This window comes from Pongo abelii, chromosome 14 (assembly GCF_028885655.2).
Source record: "Pongo abelii isolate AG06213 chromosome 14, NHGRI_mPonAbe1-v2.0_pri, whole genome shotgun sequence".
In the NCBI taxonomy this organism is placed as follows: Eukaryota; Metazoa; Chordata; class Mammalia; order Primates; family Hominidae; genus Pongo; species Pongo abelii.
This window is the reverse complement of record NC_071999.2, coordinates 82381911-82397441: the sequence shown is the minus strand read 5'-3', so window position 1 is coordinate 82397441 and position 15531 is coordinate 82381911.

The window sequence follows — 15531 nt, the reverse complement described above, 5'->3', positions numbered from 1 at the left end:
CCATTCTCATCACATCACATCAGTGGTAACTGACGATATTAGGCTTGATAAGGGCTAATAAGACATCATGTTGGATGTCATAGATTATTGAAAGATTTCTCCACTGTAAAGTTATTTCCCTCCCCCCTTTCCACAATATACTCTTTGCAATGAAGTCACTGTGAGCCCACACTCATGGGAAGTTATACTCTACCTCCTTGAGAGCTGTGTATCTATAGCAATTTGAGTCTTTTTTTAAATTAAAAAGTCTAAGGATTTATTTAGTTGTATATATTATATACAGCATGATGCTCTCATTTACTTAATCATCTATACTTATGAGTTCTTTGTTTCTTTCCTCCTCTCTTCAATTGAGTATTTCATATGATCCCATTTTATCTTTTTTAGTGTATCAATTATACTTTAAAGAAATTAGTGGCTGTCCTTGAGTTTACAATACACATTTTTAACTAATACATGTCTATTTTCAAATAAGCCTATAGCACATCACAGGTAGTACAAGTAATTTATGATGGACTATTCCCAATTCTACCCTACAATCCCTTGTGACATTGTTGTCATTCATTTCACTCAATATATCGTGACTATATTTTTAATAGTCAACTATTTTTTGGATTAATTAAATAAGAACAGTTTAAAAAATTATTCTAACTCTGTATGAGTCAAGATTCAACCAGAAAAAACAACAGTAGAAGATATAGAACTTTTTTGTAAGCAATTGGCTTATGCAAAAAGAGCTGGCTAGACAATCCCCAAATCTGTAGGACAAGCTGTCAGAAGGGGCAGGCTGGAACTCTGGCTGTTAAACCTGAAGCTGCAACTGCTGTCCACAGGTAGAATTTCCATTTTAGGAAAAGCTTGGCTCTGCTCTTAAGAATTTTTAACTGATTGAATTAAGCCCATTTAAATTATCTAGTATAACCTCCCTTACTTAAAGTCAACTGATTATAAACTTTGATCACTTCTGCAAAACACCTTCACAGCAGTACTTTATTTATTTTTTATTTTTCCATAAGTTCTTGGGGGTACAGGGATATTTGGTTACATGAGTAAGTTCTTTAGTGGCTATTTGTGAGATCCTGGTGCACCCATCACCCGAGCAGTATACACTATACCATATATGTTATCTTTTATCCCTCGCCCCCCCCTCACTTTTCCCCCCAAATCCCCAAAGTCCATTGTATCATTCTTATGCCTTTGTGTCCTCATTGCTTAGCTCCCACATATCAGTGAAAACATGCAATGTTTGGTTTTCCATCCTGAGTTACTTCACTTAGAATAATAGTCTCCAGTCTCATCCAGGTCATTGCAAATGCTGTTAGTTCATTCTTTTTTTATGGCTGAGCAGTATTCCATCATATATATATATATATATATACACACACACATATATTATTATATATATAATATATTATACATAAAATATACATATATTATTATATAATACATAAAATATACATATATTATTATATATAATATATAATACATAAAATATACATATATATTATATATAAAATTTCTATTAAAAATATATAAAATATCAGTTTCTTTATCCACTTGTTGATTGATGGCCATTTACCCTAAGATCAGTATTTGATTAAATAACTGAACTCTAGCTAGCTAAATGGATGCATAAAACTGACCATCATGTCCTCATTTATTCCTTCTCTGATATTCTTCCTTTCTCAATGTAGATCCAAGCTTCTGACCAATGTTATTTTCCTTCTGCCTAAAGTTTTAAAAACATTTCTTAAAGGGAGCTTCTCTTGGTGATGCCATGTTTTTTTTTTTGGCGACACTCTTATTTCTCTTTCAATTTTAATATTTTGATGTACATAAAATTCTGCATTGGTGGGGGTTTGTGCTTATTTCACTTTTTTTTTTTCTTATATGGTTTCTGGCAAGAAGTGTACTGTAATTCGTATTTTTGTCTGTCTAAAGGTAAGGTGTCCCCACATGCCCCACACCAGTCTGGCTTCTTTAAAGATTTTCTTTGTCTTTGATTTTCTGCAGTTTAAATATGACATGCCCAGGGATAGGTTTTGTCTGTTTTTATTTATTTTACTTGGTGTTTTCTGAACTTCCTAAATCTGTGGTGTGATGTCTGTCACTAATTTTGGAAAGTTCTTGGCCATTTTTATTTCCTTTAAAATATAAACTTAGGCACATTAAAATTTTAAAGAGTTTATTTGAGCATTCAGCAATTCATGAGTTGGGCAATGCAAGGCATAAGTACTTCAGGGCTCCACTGAGGGGGCTCAAGGGGAAACTTTTGTTTCCAGAAGAAAGATTAAAAAAGAATTTGATTGGTTTTAAAATGGGAAGTCCTTAGAGGTTAGTTGGTGGTTTCTGATTGGTAAAGTCTCTAGTTAAAAGTCAGCTGGAGGTTTCTGATTGGTTAAGCTTCAATTTTGTTTGACAATTTTGTTTCTATGTTAGGGAAGTTTCTATTGATTTATCTTCAAGTCCACTGATTGTTTCTTTAGCTGTGTCCAGTCTACTGATGAACTTATCAGGGGCATTATTTATTTCTGTTAGTGTTTTGATTTGTTAGTATTTCCATTTAATTCCATTTCTCTGCTTACCTAATCCATCTATTCTTGCATGTCGTCAACTTTTTCTATGGATCCCTTAATAAACTAGTCATACTTAGTTACTTAAATTTTCTGCCTAATACTTTAAAAATACTTGTTTTATCTGAGTCAGCTGACTGTTTGGCACAATGTAGCCACTCAAATCTTACTGAATAGAGTAAATGAATGAATACCAAAATAAATAAGGATTACAGAAAGCTCAAGTATTGAGGTTCAAAGGCATAGACATTTTAAAAACACATTAAATATGTGTTTAGTAAAACAAGTTAAAAAATGGATGGTAACATACTGTGATAGGTTGAATAATGCCTCTCAAGATACTCAGATCCTAATCTCTTAAAACTGCGAATGTTATCTCATGTGAAAAAAGAGACTTTTCAGATGTGATTTGGTTAAGTACTTCAAGGAGGGGGAGTTATCCTGGATTATCCTGGTGGACCTTAAATGTAATCACAAATGTTCTTATAGAAGGGAAGCAGAGGGAGATTTGATACAAAGAAGGCAATGTGACCACTGGAGTAGGATTCTATGCTGCTGGTTTTGAAGATAAAAGATGGGGCCAGGATGCAAGAAATGCAGCTCTAGAAGCTGGAAAAGACAAGGAAATTAATCTTCCTCTAGCACACTGTACTGCCAACACTTGGTTTGGTCTAGTAAAAACATTTCTGACTTGTGATCTCCAGAGTCATGATGGAATAAATATCTGTTAGACTACCAAATTTGTGTTAATTTATGACAGAGGTCATAGGGAACTAATACACACAGTGAAGTCCTTAACAGATATGTGAGTTGGCCCTGGCTTTCTATAGACTTGAAGGCCCCCACTGGAATGGAAGCTGTCTTGGTGGTGGAACCCCACGTAAAGGGAGAGGATGGGATAGAATCCCCTAGGTGCCACCTCTTCTCAGTCATTGCCTCGCTAACAACTTTAACTCCATGCCAGAACATCTATTTTAATGGAGTTTACCTGCCAACTAATGAGAGATTACTAGGCAAAAAAGAATGATTCACGTCTCTCTGGCTGTGTAACTTCAAAGTCTCCAAGGTTGGGCCTCTTGGCAAGCCACAGAACTGAATACTCAGCAAACATTTAGAATGAAATGAAAATTGTCTTAGATAAATTGGCCAAAAAAAAAAAATCCTGAATATGAGCAAAATAGAAAAGGATACCTTTGAAAGTATAAAAAAGGTTAAAGAGCCAAAAAACATGCCAGCATATATAGAATGCTACTAATTTGTTCAACTTTTTTTTAGAAATAAGAAACTAAAACAGATGTGTCTCCAAGTTGACTCAACATTTTTGAAGTATTTAGTTTCTCAAAATAGAAAAAACCTAAAGGAATAGAAAAAATCTAAGAAGTTAAACTGATAGAGCATAAATAAAATAATAAATTTTGAGAAAAAAGAATATCAGGTAAATATACCATTAAAGACATTAATAACGAGTCCATGTAAGTAATTCTTATATTTCAAAGACTGTAAATGTCTATAGTACATATCATTCTAAGTGCAACCTATGAAAGACACCTATTTTATTTCAGTAAGTGACTAAAATACCTTCATCAAAAATACACTGTTGGACCACTAAATTCCTTTTATAATATATACCCTAGCAATTTCAAGTCTGCCCCAGTGATGTACAATGTACAAATCATTACACACCATCCTTTCAAGTCAGTAAATATTCATTATCTACTATGTAGTGGGCACTATTGAAGTTTCTGTCTCCAAAGAGTTCCATGAATTTGAGGATTTCTGGACAGTATTTGATCTATCATCATTACTTATTAATTTTCACATTATTATTACCTTAAAGCAAATGGGTCAAATTGAAAAGATGATACTGTTTTCAAAGGATGCCCCTGAGTTGGCTACTGAAAATATTTCACCAACACAATTTGGTATTTTTTTTTTTTTTGTCTATCCACATATTTCTTAACAGTCAATATTAGGAGCAATTTTCATTCTCAAAAACACATTCAAAAGCTAGCAGAAGGCAAGAAATAACTAAAATCAGAGCAGAACTGAAGGAAATAGAGACACAAAAAACCCTTCAAAAAATAAATGAATCCAGGAGCTGGTTTTTTGAAAGGATCAACAAAATTGATAGACCGCTAGCAAGATTAATAAAGAAAAAAAGAGAGAAGAATCAAATAGATGCAATAAAAAATGATAAAGGGGATATCACCACCGATCCCACAGAAATACAAACTACCATCAGAGAATATTACAAACACCTCTCTGCAAATAAACTAGAAAATCTAGAAGAAATGGATAAATTCCTCAACACATACACCCTCCCAAGACTAAACCAGGAAGAAGTTGAATCTCTGAATAGACCAATAACAGGAGCTGAAATTGTGGCAATAATCAATAGCTTACCAACCAAAAAAAGTCCAGGTCCAGATGGATTCACAGCCGAATTCTACCAGAGGTACAAGGAGGAGCTGGTACCATTCCTTCTGAAACTATTCCAATCAATAGAAAAAGAGGGACTCCTCCCTAACTCATTTTATGAGGCCAGCATCATCCTGATACCAAAGCCTGGCAGAGACACAACAAAAAAAGAGAATTTTAGACCAATATCCTTGATGAACATTGATGCAAAAATCCTCAATAAAATACTGGCAAACAGAATCCAGCAGCACATCAAAAAGCTTATCCACCATGATCAAGTGGGCTTCATCCCTGGGATGCAAGGCTGATTCAATATACGCAAATCAATAAATGTAATCCAGCATATAAACAGAACGAAAGACAAAAACCACATGATTATCTCAATAGATGCAGAAAAGGCCTTTGACAAAATTCAACAACCCTTCATGCTAAAAACTCTCAATAAATTAGGAATTGATGGGACGTATCTCAAAATAATAAGAGCTATTTATGACAAACCCACAGCCAATATCATACTGAATGGGCAAAAACTGGAAGCATTCCCTTTGAAAACTGGCACAAGACAGGGATGCCCTCTCTCACCACTTCTATTCAACATAGTGTTGGAAGTTCTGGCCAGGGCAATTAGGCAGGAGAAGGAAATCAAGGGTATTCAATTAGGAAAAGAGGAAGTCAAATTGTCCCTGTTTGCAGATGACATGATAGTATACCTAGAAAACCCCATTGTCTCAGCCCAAAATCTCCTTAAGCTGATAAGCAACTTCAGCAAAGTCTCAGGATACAAAATCAATGTGCAAAAATCACAAGCATTCTTATACATCAATAACAGACAAACAGAGAGCCAAATCATGAGTGAACTCCCATTCACAATTGCTTCAAAGAGAATAAAATACCTAGGAATCCAACTTACAAGGGATGTGAAAGACCTCTTCAAGGAGAACTACAAACCACTGCTCAAGGAAATAAAAGAGGATACAAACAAATGGAAGAACATTCCATGCTCATGGGTAGGAAGAATCAATATCATGAAAATGGCCATCCTTCCCAAGGTAATTTACAGATTCAATGCCATCCCCATCAAGCTACCAATGACTTTCTTCACAGAATTGGAAAAAACTACTTTAAAGTTCATATGGAACCAAAAAAGAGCCCGCATCGCCAAGTCAATCCTAAGCCAAAAGAACAAAGCTGGAGGAATCACACTACCTGACTTCAAACTATACTATAAGGCTACAGTAACCAAAACAGCATGGTACTGGTACCAAAACAGAGATATAGATCAATGGAACAGAACAGAGCCGTCAGAAATAATGCCACATATCTACAAGTATCTGATCTTTGACAAACCTGACAAAAACAAGAAATGGGGAAAGGATTCCCTATTTAATAAATGGTGCTGGGAAAACTGGCTAGCCATATGTAGAAAGCTGAAACTGGATCCCTTCCTTACACCTTATACAAAAATCAATTCAAGATGGATTAAAGACTTAAACGTTAGACCTAAAACCATAAAAACCCTAGAAGAAAACCTAGGCATTACCATTCAGGACATAGGCATGGAATGGCAACAAAAGCCAAAATTGACAAATGGGATCTAATTAAACTCAAGAGCTTCTGCACAGCAAAAGAAACTACCATCAGAGTGAACAGGCAACCTACAAAATGGGAGAAAATTTTCGCAACCTACTCATCTGACAAAGGGCTAATATCCAGAATCTACAATGAACTCCAACAAATTTACAAGAAAAAAACAAACAACCCCATCAAAAAGTGGGCGAAGGACATGAACAGACACTTCTCAAAAGAAGACATTTATGCAGCCAAAAAACACATGAAAAAATGCTCACCCTCACTGGCCATCAGAGAAATGCAAATCAAAACCACAATGAGATACCATCTCACACCAGTTAGAATGGCAATCATTAAAAAGTCAGGAAACAACAGGTGCTGGAGAGGATGTGGAGAAATAGGAACACTTTTACACTGTTGGTGGGACTGTAAACTAGTTCAACCCTTGTGGAAGTCAGTGTGGCGATTCCTCAGGGATCTAGAACTAGAAATTCCATTCGACCCAGCCATCCCATTACTGGGTATATACCCAAAGGACTATAAATCATGCTGCTATAAAGACACATGCACACGTATGTTTATTGCGGCATTATTCACAATAGCAAAGACTTGGAACCAACCCAAATGTCCAACAATGATAGACTGGATTAAGAAAATGTGGCACATATACACCATGGAATACTATGCAGCCATAAAAAATGATGAGTTCACGTCCTTTGTAGGGACATGGATGAAATTGGAAATCATCATTCTCAGTAAACTATCGCAAGAACAAAAAACCAAACACCGCATATTCTCACTCATAGGTGGGAATTGAACAATGAGAACACATGGACACAGGAAGGGGAACATCACACTCTGGTGTCTGTTGTGGGGTGGGGGGAGGGGGGAGGGATAGCATTGGGAGATATACCTAATGCTAGATGACGAGTTGGTGGGTGCAGCGCACCAGCATGGCACATGTATACATATGTAACTTACCTGCACATTGCGCACATGTACCATAAAACCTAAAGTATAATAATAATAATAATAATAATAAAAAAAGAAAAAAAAAAGTTTCCTCTCTTGTACTGAATAAAAATTTAAAGATAACTTAATTATATGAACATAATGGGTCTATACACCTTCCCCTTTATATTTTAGCCTCAAAAAATATTTATTAAATTTTATTTTAAAGTATATGTATTAATTTTTTTTTTTAGAGACAGGGTCTTGCTCTGTCACCCAGGCTGGAGTGCAGTAGCACAATCACAGCTCACTCTAACCTCGAACTCCTGGGCTCAAGCAATCCTCTTGCCTCAGCCTCCTTAGTAGCCAGGAACGGGCTCAGGCCACCAGGCCTGGATGATTATTTTTTATTTTTTATTTTTTGTAGCAATGGGGTCACACTATGTTGGCAAGACTGTTTCAAACTCCTGGCCTCAAGCAATCCTCCAGCTTCAGCTTCCCAAAATGCTGAGATTACAGATGTGAGCAACTGTGCTGGGCCTATTTTAGCTTTTATCTGATATACATCCCTTATGTGTCAATTCATGCTGTTCTCTTTTTCTACTTATTAACTTTTACCACACTAGTTGATTTTTGCTAAAAATCACAAAGCTGGACCAAGATAAGGAATTCGTGTCACATAAAAATGAGAGTGTAATGGGGATGGTGTGGCCTCATTATGTGAATTAATTGCAATGGCATCTGATTTTTTTTTAACTATGTAACTAGTTCATAGCAAGAAAGATTATAATTCAGAGTGTGTCACAATTGCTGAAGTGAAATTACATGTAATACACTTCCTTGGCCCACTGTCCCTTCAGAATTTCAGTCCTAGCAGCCAGATCATCTTTGTTCCCGTGGAACTGGTAGAGACACAGCAGAGGCCCCCGGCATTTGGCAAGCTCAGGTAGAGGCTCATGGTCAGGCCAGCTGTGCTGCTGGTCTTCTCTAACCTTGGCCTAGTTAATTGGGCTTTCATCTTTTAGTTTCAAGAAGTAAGCCTTGGTCTTACCTGTCCATATTATTTTGCATCTGCTGATCCTGCTAGGATCCCAGTTCCTTCATGACTAAAGTTTCCCCGGATTCTTGATAATCTTCTCAGGTTTGGACTCCACTTCTGTCTGCAAAGTCCAGGTATCAGGACCAGATGGACTTTAGTTCTTTGGTATCTGACTTTTCTGCTTAGTTTCTTCCATTTTTTTTTTTTTTATCCCCACCTGGTACTAGAGCCACCTAAAGTCTTCCTGGAAATATTCTCTGTCTGCTAAGAATTGGCTCTTGGCTGTTCATATCACTCACTCTTTGAGCAACTCTTGACTTTTGACTATAGACTGTGGTTAAGGATCTTTCCTCACTACCTACTATACCTACCCCATTGCCAAGCCTCAAGGACAACATCAACTGCTTTTTCTATATCCATAAGTAAATGACAAAGGAAACCTTGAAAAATATATTTATAGTTTTCTTTAAATTTCGTATATTATTTTATAAAAGAAATGTATACCTGTATCATACACATTATGTAGTAAAAAGTGAATGGCCCACCTTCTGTATCCTCTAATATCACCCCTTAAAGAAACCAGAGTTAACTGTGTACCAGGAGTAGTTATCAACCCCACTGCCTTGTTAGAATCAGCAGAATTTAAAAATAATGATAGCTAGGTTGGGTGCAGTGTCTCATGCCTGTAATCCCAGCACTTTGGGAGGCTGAGGCTGGCGGATCACTTGAGGTCAGGAGTTTGAGAGCAGCCTGACCAACATGGTGAAACCTTGTCTCTACTAAAAATACAAAAAAATAAGCTGAGTGTGGTGGCACATACCTGTAGTCCCTGGTACTCTGGAGGCTGAGGCAGGAGAATCACTGCAACCCAGGAGGCAGAGGTTGCAGTGAGCAGGGATCACGCCACTGCACGCCAGCCTGAGTGACAGAGTGAGACTCCATCTCAAAAAATAATAACTAGTCTCTACTTGGTGGTATTTAACAACCAGTCATGTGAGGGTAGGGGAAAGAGGAAGGGTCTAACTTGTAGCAATTGTTGATTACTTGTAACTACTCCCATTATGAACAATTTCAAGCAACAAACATGAAATTGTGAAGTTAACTGGCTGATTGAATTTCTGAAAATCTTACAATTGGTTCTTGTGAGCCTGGATGAGCCCGCTTTTGTAGACAACTGCCTCCAGCCCCATCTCATCCCATCCCATCCCACTATAAATGAATCAGAATCTCTGGGGATCAGTTCAAGGTAAATCTGTCTAATATAGAGCTCTTATAAGGCCATATTAGGAACCTGGGTTTGTAACTTGTCTCTGTCACTTAATATCTATGTAACTCTGGGAAACTTACTATGCCTTAATTTTCTCCAAGGATATAACATGGTGATCTTAATTGTCCCTATTTCACAGGGTAATTACAAGATTAAATGAGTGATGTAAGGCCCTTAGCTGTAAGGCCTGGCATGTTAGCTATTACTAGTCTGTCAGAGCTCAGTTTCTTCCTCATAACTGGGCTGCTTAAAGAAGACTACTTAAACTTGAATAGTAATTTTTGTGTATTGAGTTATTCAAAGCAGCTTAAGGATCTGTGTTGGAAAGAATTTAAGATGAGCCTAGATTAAGAATTGAGACGAGGACAAATAAGAATTCCAATTAAAATGAGAACTAAAATTCACAGGACATTGAATTTCTTTCCTTACTCCAGGCTGGGATGAAAAGGTTAGGGAACATTTGTTCAGCTTGAAACGTTTCCTATGGACTTACCCCAATATTGTGAACCTAGTTAAAAAATACATGCTGCTTTGGCTGTGCACATCACACAAAAGGGCACATTCCTTTAAAGAAGCTCACCTCCACAGAGTAATAACAGGCTTGGGCTTTGAATACTGAAAGCATAAACCGGCGCCTTGAAATTAATTTCTAAAAAAGAGCTTAAGGGTTCGGATCCACTTCTCATATCATTAAAATACCCGCTCTCTTAAGGAAACCTTGTCCACTTCAACTCATAGAAATTTAGAGCTAGAAGGCACCTTAGAGATCATTCCTTATTCACTTAACAGGAAACAACCTGTTGCTAGCTAGGTCTGGGGTTTAATAAGAAAGTTCTGAACAAGCCTCTGGCATTTCCTCAAATGTTCATAGGCTCTCAATTTTTCCCTTCTCAACTGACCCTTCTAATGGATTTTTCAACTTTTGCTGCAAGTCCTGTTAACCACACTTTGCCAGGTCACTTTAAACAAAGGGAGACCTATTAAACAAGAAGATAAAGGAACCATAATAGAAGTTATTTCTAAGTAATAGCATTGGATCAGTTCAGAAATAAATGCCTTTGCAGCAACAAGTATTTGCAAACATATATGGGATTCAACTCCAAAGCAAGTTGTGGTCAGTGTTAAGCAATAATGAAAGGTCTATCTTTTACAGATAATCCACATTCCCACAGCTCTTTGCTTCTGGAAAACTGTTTACAGTGGAAGAAGTAAGATACCAGTAAGATACAATTACTGTGGAGGCTGCCCCATAGACTAGCAATTATGTTCCCAGCTTTGGGCACTTTCCTCTGTGGTTCAGAAATCTGGAATTTCATCTTTTAAAAACACGTTTTGAAATTTGACAGATGACATGAGATGTCAAGGAGGAAAGAGAAAGGAACCCGTATTTTTTTGAAGCTTTTTTCACACAAGACACAGTAAGTAGTGGTTTCCATATGTTTTCCCATACAGCTTCATGACAGCTGTAAAGTTAGGTTCCATAATGTGGTTGAATCTTAGGATGAATGTTTACCGAAACAGTTTTGTGCATCTATATCTGACTCCAAACCTCTTGGTCAATCTTAGACCCATGCTGCTTACGGGAGTCAAGGACTAATGCAGTATTGTTATAAGGGCATTGACCTGTTTAGATGTCTTTGTGTATTCTTCTAAAGCTCCACTAAGAGTAGAAACACTGTTATTCATCTTTACATCTATGACCAAGCATTGCCCCCTGGTGCATAGAGGAAAACTCTTGCTCTGCAATAACTAGAAAGATTTCAACATTAACATGTGATTATATAATTATAGACCCTATCAGACTTTCCATGACTAGATTTTCAAATGCCTTGTAAATAGGAAATTAAGTAGGACTTAACATACTACTTCATTTTGGCACTTAGTAGTTGCTAAGTAAGCATTAGTTTTCTTCTCCCACTGAAAATGGCCCAGTAGTTCCATAGACAGTTGTTTTTGGATAAACATAGAAATTGAGCTTTCTACCATTAAAACTTGAAACTTGTTTTATCTGAGTTCCTTCTTCAGGAAAGAACCTTCAGGCCTCTCAAAGTATCAAAGAACTGAAACTCACCAGGTCAGGGTACCAGATGCCACCTTGTTCCTCATTAGTTCCTGCTTTCTTACATGTTGTTACGTTTCTTCCTTGCTTTATAAACCCCTAGTTTTAGTCAGTCAGAGAGACGGATTTCAGGCTGAGCACCCATCTCAGCTGTAGCAACTGAATAAAGCCTTCTTGCTCGGCAGTGCTGATTGTCTAAATGATTGGCTTTCTGTGCAGTGAGCAGCAGGACTTACACTGAACCCCCCGTTTTTTTTTTTGGTAACACACCTTTACACAATCCTGCAAGTGGGACAAGAGTTTGTGTGAGGAGGAGGCATGTTGAAGTAGTTTGTGCTCGGGGGTTCTCGAGTATACATGGAGGTTTAGGTTTACTACAATGGAAATAATTCCATGAGTTTCAAATTAAATGCCAATGCCTTAGGAATCAAATGTGCTAATGAAGATTGGTATCTGTCATTTAAGCACCACATATCATTTTCTTTATGAAAAAACTTACTGAATCTCAATTTATAATGAACTTTTAGACCAACACTAGTCCATATATTATCTGAACTGCATAGGACTCATATTTAACTTCAAGCATTTTCAGTTAAATATGCTGAAATGTTTCAAGAAGTTAAAAGTTTTCTGAGAAAGCCCTGACTAATTTTATTTTTTCTTCACTATTTAATATTCATAAGGTGATGTTTTCATGGTACAAGTTTACATAAGAAATCTTACCTATCGTGTTGAACAATTAGTAAGGTTTCAGTTGGGAAGCATACTGCAAGATAACAGTCTGAATGATGTCTGAAAACATTGCATCTTGTGTGAGAAGCAGGTCTGGTGAACTTGACCTTAGATATACCTAATCTTAAATACATGGTCAAAAAACAGGTAGAAAGTTCCTGCCCAAAGATGTTTTAGTTTTAAAAAAGGCATGAGGTAACCAGACAAGGGCCTAAAACAAGAAAGACTCAGCTTCTTCCACAGTAAGAACCTAAGTTGTGTGTTTCACAGGTCAGGCTGAAATGGGAAGTCTATACATGGCAGGTCCCACCTCAAAGTTTCAGCTGGGGAGATTTTAGACCCACAGAGAAGCTAGAAAATATACACACGGAAGGTTCCCCCTGATACCCCTTTGAAGCTGCAGGGATTTCTTCACAGCATGTGAAGCTGGAAAACCTCTTTCTGTTAAGCCCACATAGAATATTGGGACTTACTGAACTCAGATGGAACCAGAGCGCTTACCTTTTTCTCCCCACTCAGTTCTCCCAGACAGAACTCTTGGTGTTCTAAGTGTGGGTTGAAGTGGCTAAATGTAGCCTCTGGATGATGAGAAAACTATAGATTTCCTTTTGGATGACCAAGATGTGGGAAGGAGCTAGTGGAGTCATTCAAAACAAGAACAAAACAAAAACAAAACTCCAACAAAAACCCCAAATCAGGAGAAAAGGAAGAAATCAACCAGCTGACCTTGAAAAACCCTGTGAAAATCCGCCTAGTCAGACTTTGTGATTCTATTTAAAATCTTGTTTCTGCCCTGTCTTAATAGGCTCAGACTCTTTTACTATCTTTTATTTCTGTTTTTTTTTTGACAGGTTTCATATTTCTAAGCTTATGCTGTTATTTGTGTTAATGTCTGTTATTGTTTGGGGGGGGGTGAACAGCAGGAGTTGCTTTGGGGCTCACTGAACATGTAGTGATTGATTCTGGTTCTAGATTCTAAAGTGAATTCCAGCAACCACACGAATGTTTAGAGATGAGAGTGAGAAACTGGAGTCTGTAAGAATGGGAGGAACTGGCTGGTGGGAACAGTCATGGGGAAGAGGTCTTGGGAAAGGCAAAGAAGTTGGAGATTAGATTAGGTATACATACCTCAAGGCATGCCTAAGTGAGATAGATTTCCTAGCCTATGGAAAAGTTAAAAGTAGCTACCATGGCCTTCATGTTCATGAAGAAGGAAAAAGAAATAACAAAACCCAAGCAGAGTAGAGCAGGCATACCTGATCAAATTAACCCCTTGGTTTCAATGCTAACCTACTTCTACCCCCACGCCCCAATACCATGATGTTTTAGTGCCTGCAACATGTGGGCACTGAAATATTTATTGAAATAAAATGCTGCATTGGTGTGAGTGTGTTGTTGAAATTGAGCTATAACCTCTGAAAGGAAAACCAAGACCTTGGATAAAGATAGGAAGAGAACATGATGTGACTTCTCACATTTCTTATAACATGATTTTACTTATCTTCTTTTATAAACCTGGAGACTTTTCTCAGACTGTAATTGGATATTCTTCTTTTATTTAAGGTATGATTGGAAATGTAAGCTCTGAAGATGGAAGTGTAGTGGGGAAAGGTTGACAACGAGTACAAAGGAAGTCCCCAAAGTATTTATACAGCAGTTTATCAGACATGGATGCTAAGTGTTTAGAAACAGGTGGTGCCTGCCGCTGACTAAAATGTGTAGTCAATAAATTAAAAACCGGGTGGGGGTGGTACGGAAAGAGGTTTACAGGTGTCAGAAAAGCAAAAGGCATGTCAGATTTAATGGTGCTTGATTTTATTCTAGTTGGGTAATATCGAGATTTCCTTGTTGGTGAAAACATTTGGGCATCCTATATATTGGAGTAGTAGTATTAAACATTTCTTGATAATTATCTAACATAGTTGATAGGATCATTGCAGTTATTTATTTAGCTGTTGTGATAAGAACATTGACTTTTTCATTATCATAATTTTAAGACATAATACAGTTACTTCCTTTTCCCAGGAAAATAAAATACTATTTAAAAATTCAAACCTAAGAACTGTATTGATGAAAGGGTATTTATGTGCATTAAAAATTAATTTGAGTTTTTTAAAACAGCAAATCTCCTTTGTGTATTTAAAGTGGCATTTCTATTGTACAAATATTCAGAAAGATCTTAATTTGTCCAGAAATGCTACAAATATTTGCTTGTGGCTTTTTCAAAGGATTTATATTACAGAGGTAGAATTATAGAGATGAATGACTACTTAGTAGCTATGAGATCCTAAACATATTTAACTGCTCTGATCTAATTTGTAAAAGGAGGGAGCTGAGATACACATTTCTAACATAGTTTCCAGTTATCTACCCTATAGGTCTATAATTCTGCTACATAACAAAGTTTTCCTAAATAATAAAATTCTCATTGTATTATTGTGCAAGCATATTTCTATCTACTAGAAAATTATCTAGCCAAAGAGCAGAAGCTTAATTACCTGATTGTAACCCATTCTCCCCTTCCTCTGTTTGCTGTCTCTGTAGCAGTCATGCTGTTGTGCAATGAGGAGAAACTAGCAGAGCTATTACAGAATTCTTCCAGGTTTTCTCTTGCTGCAACAGCACAGTTGGCAAGTAACAGTCGTTTTAAATGCTTCCTCCCACTCTACTCTCCAATTCAAACAACTTCATTTCTCCTAAAAGGAAAACAGCCAGTCAGCTTAAGAATAAAAAAACCTACTCCCTAACTTATGAGAACCGACATATATAGCAAAATATTTTATAATCATTTAACCAATCTAACAAAAGAATAAAAGTTTATGCATGACCAGAGCATGCTGCGCTCTTCATTTGCCCACTTACGGTGCCCACATGAGTATGGGTGTTCATTCTTTTTATTGACTGTTTTTACTAGCTATGCAAT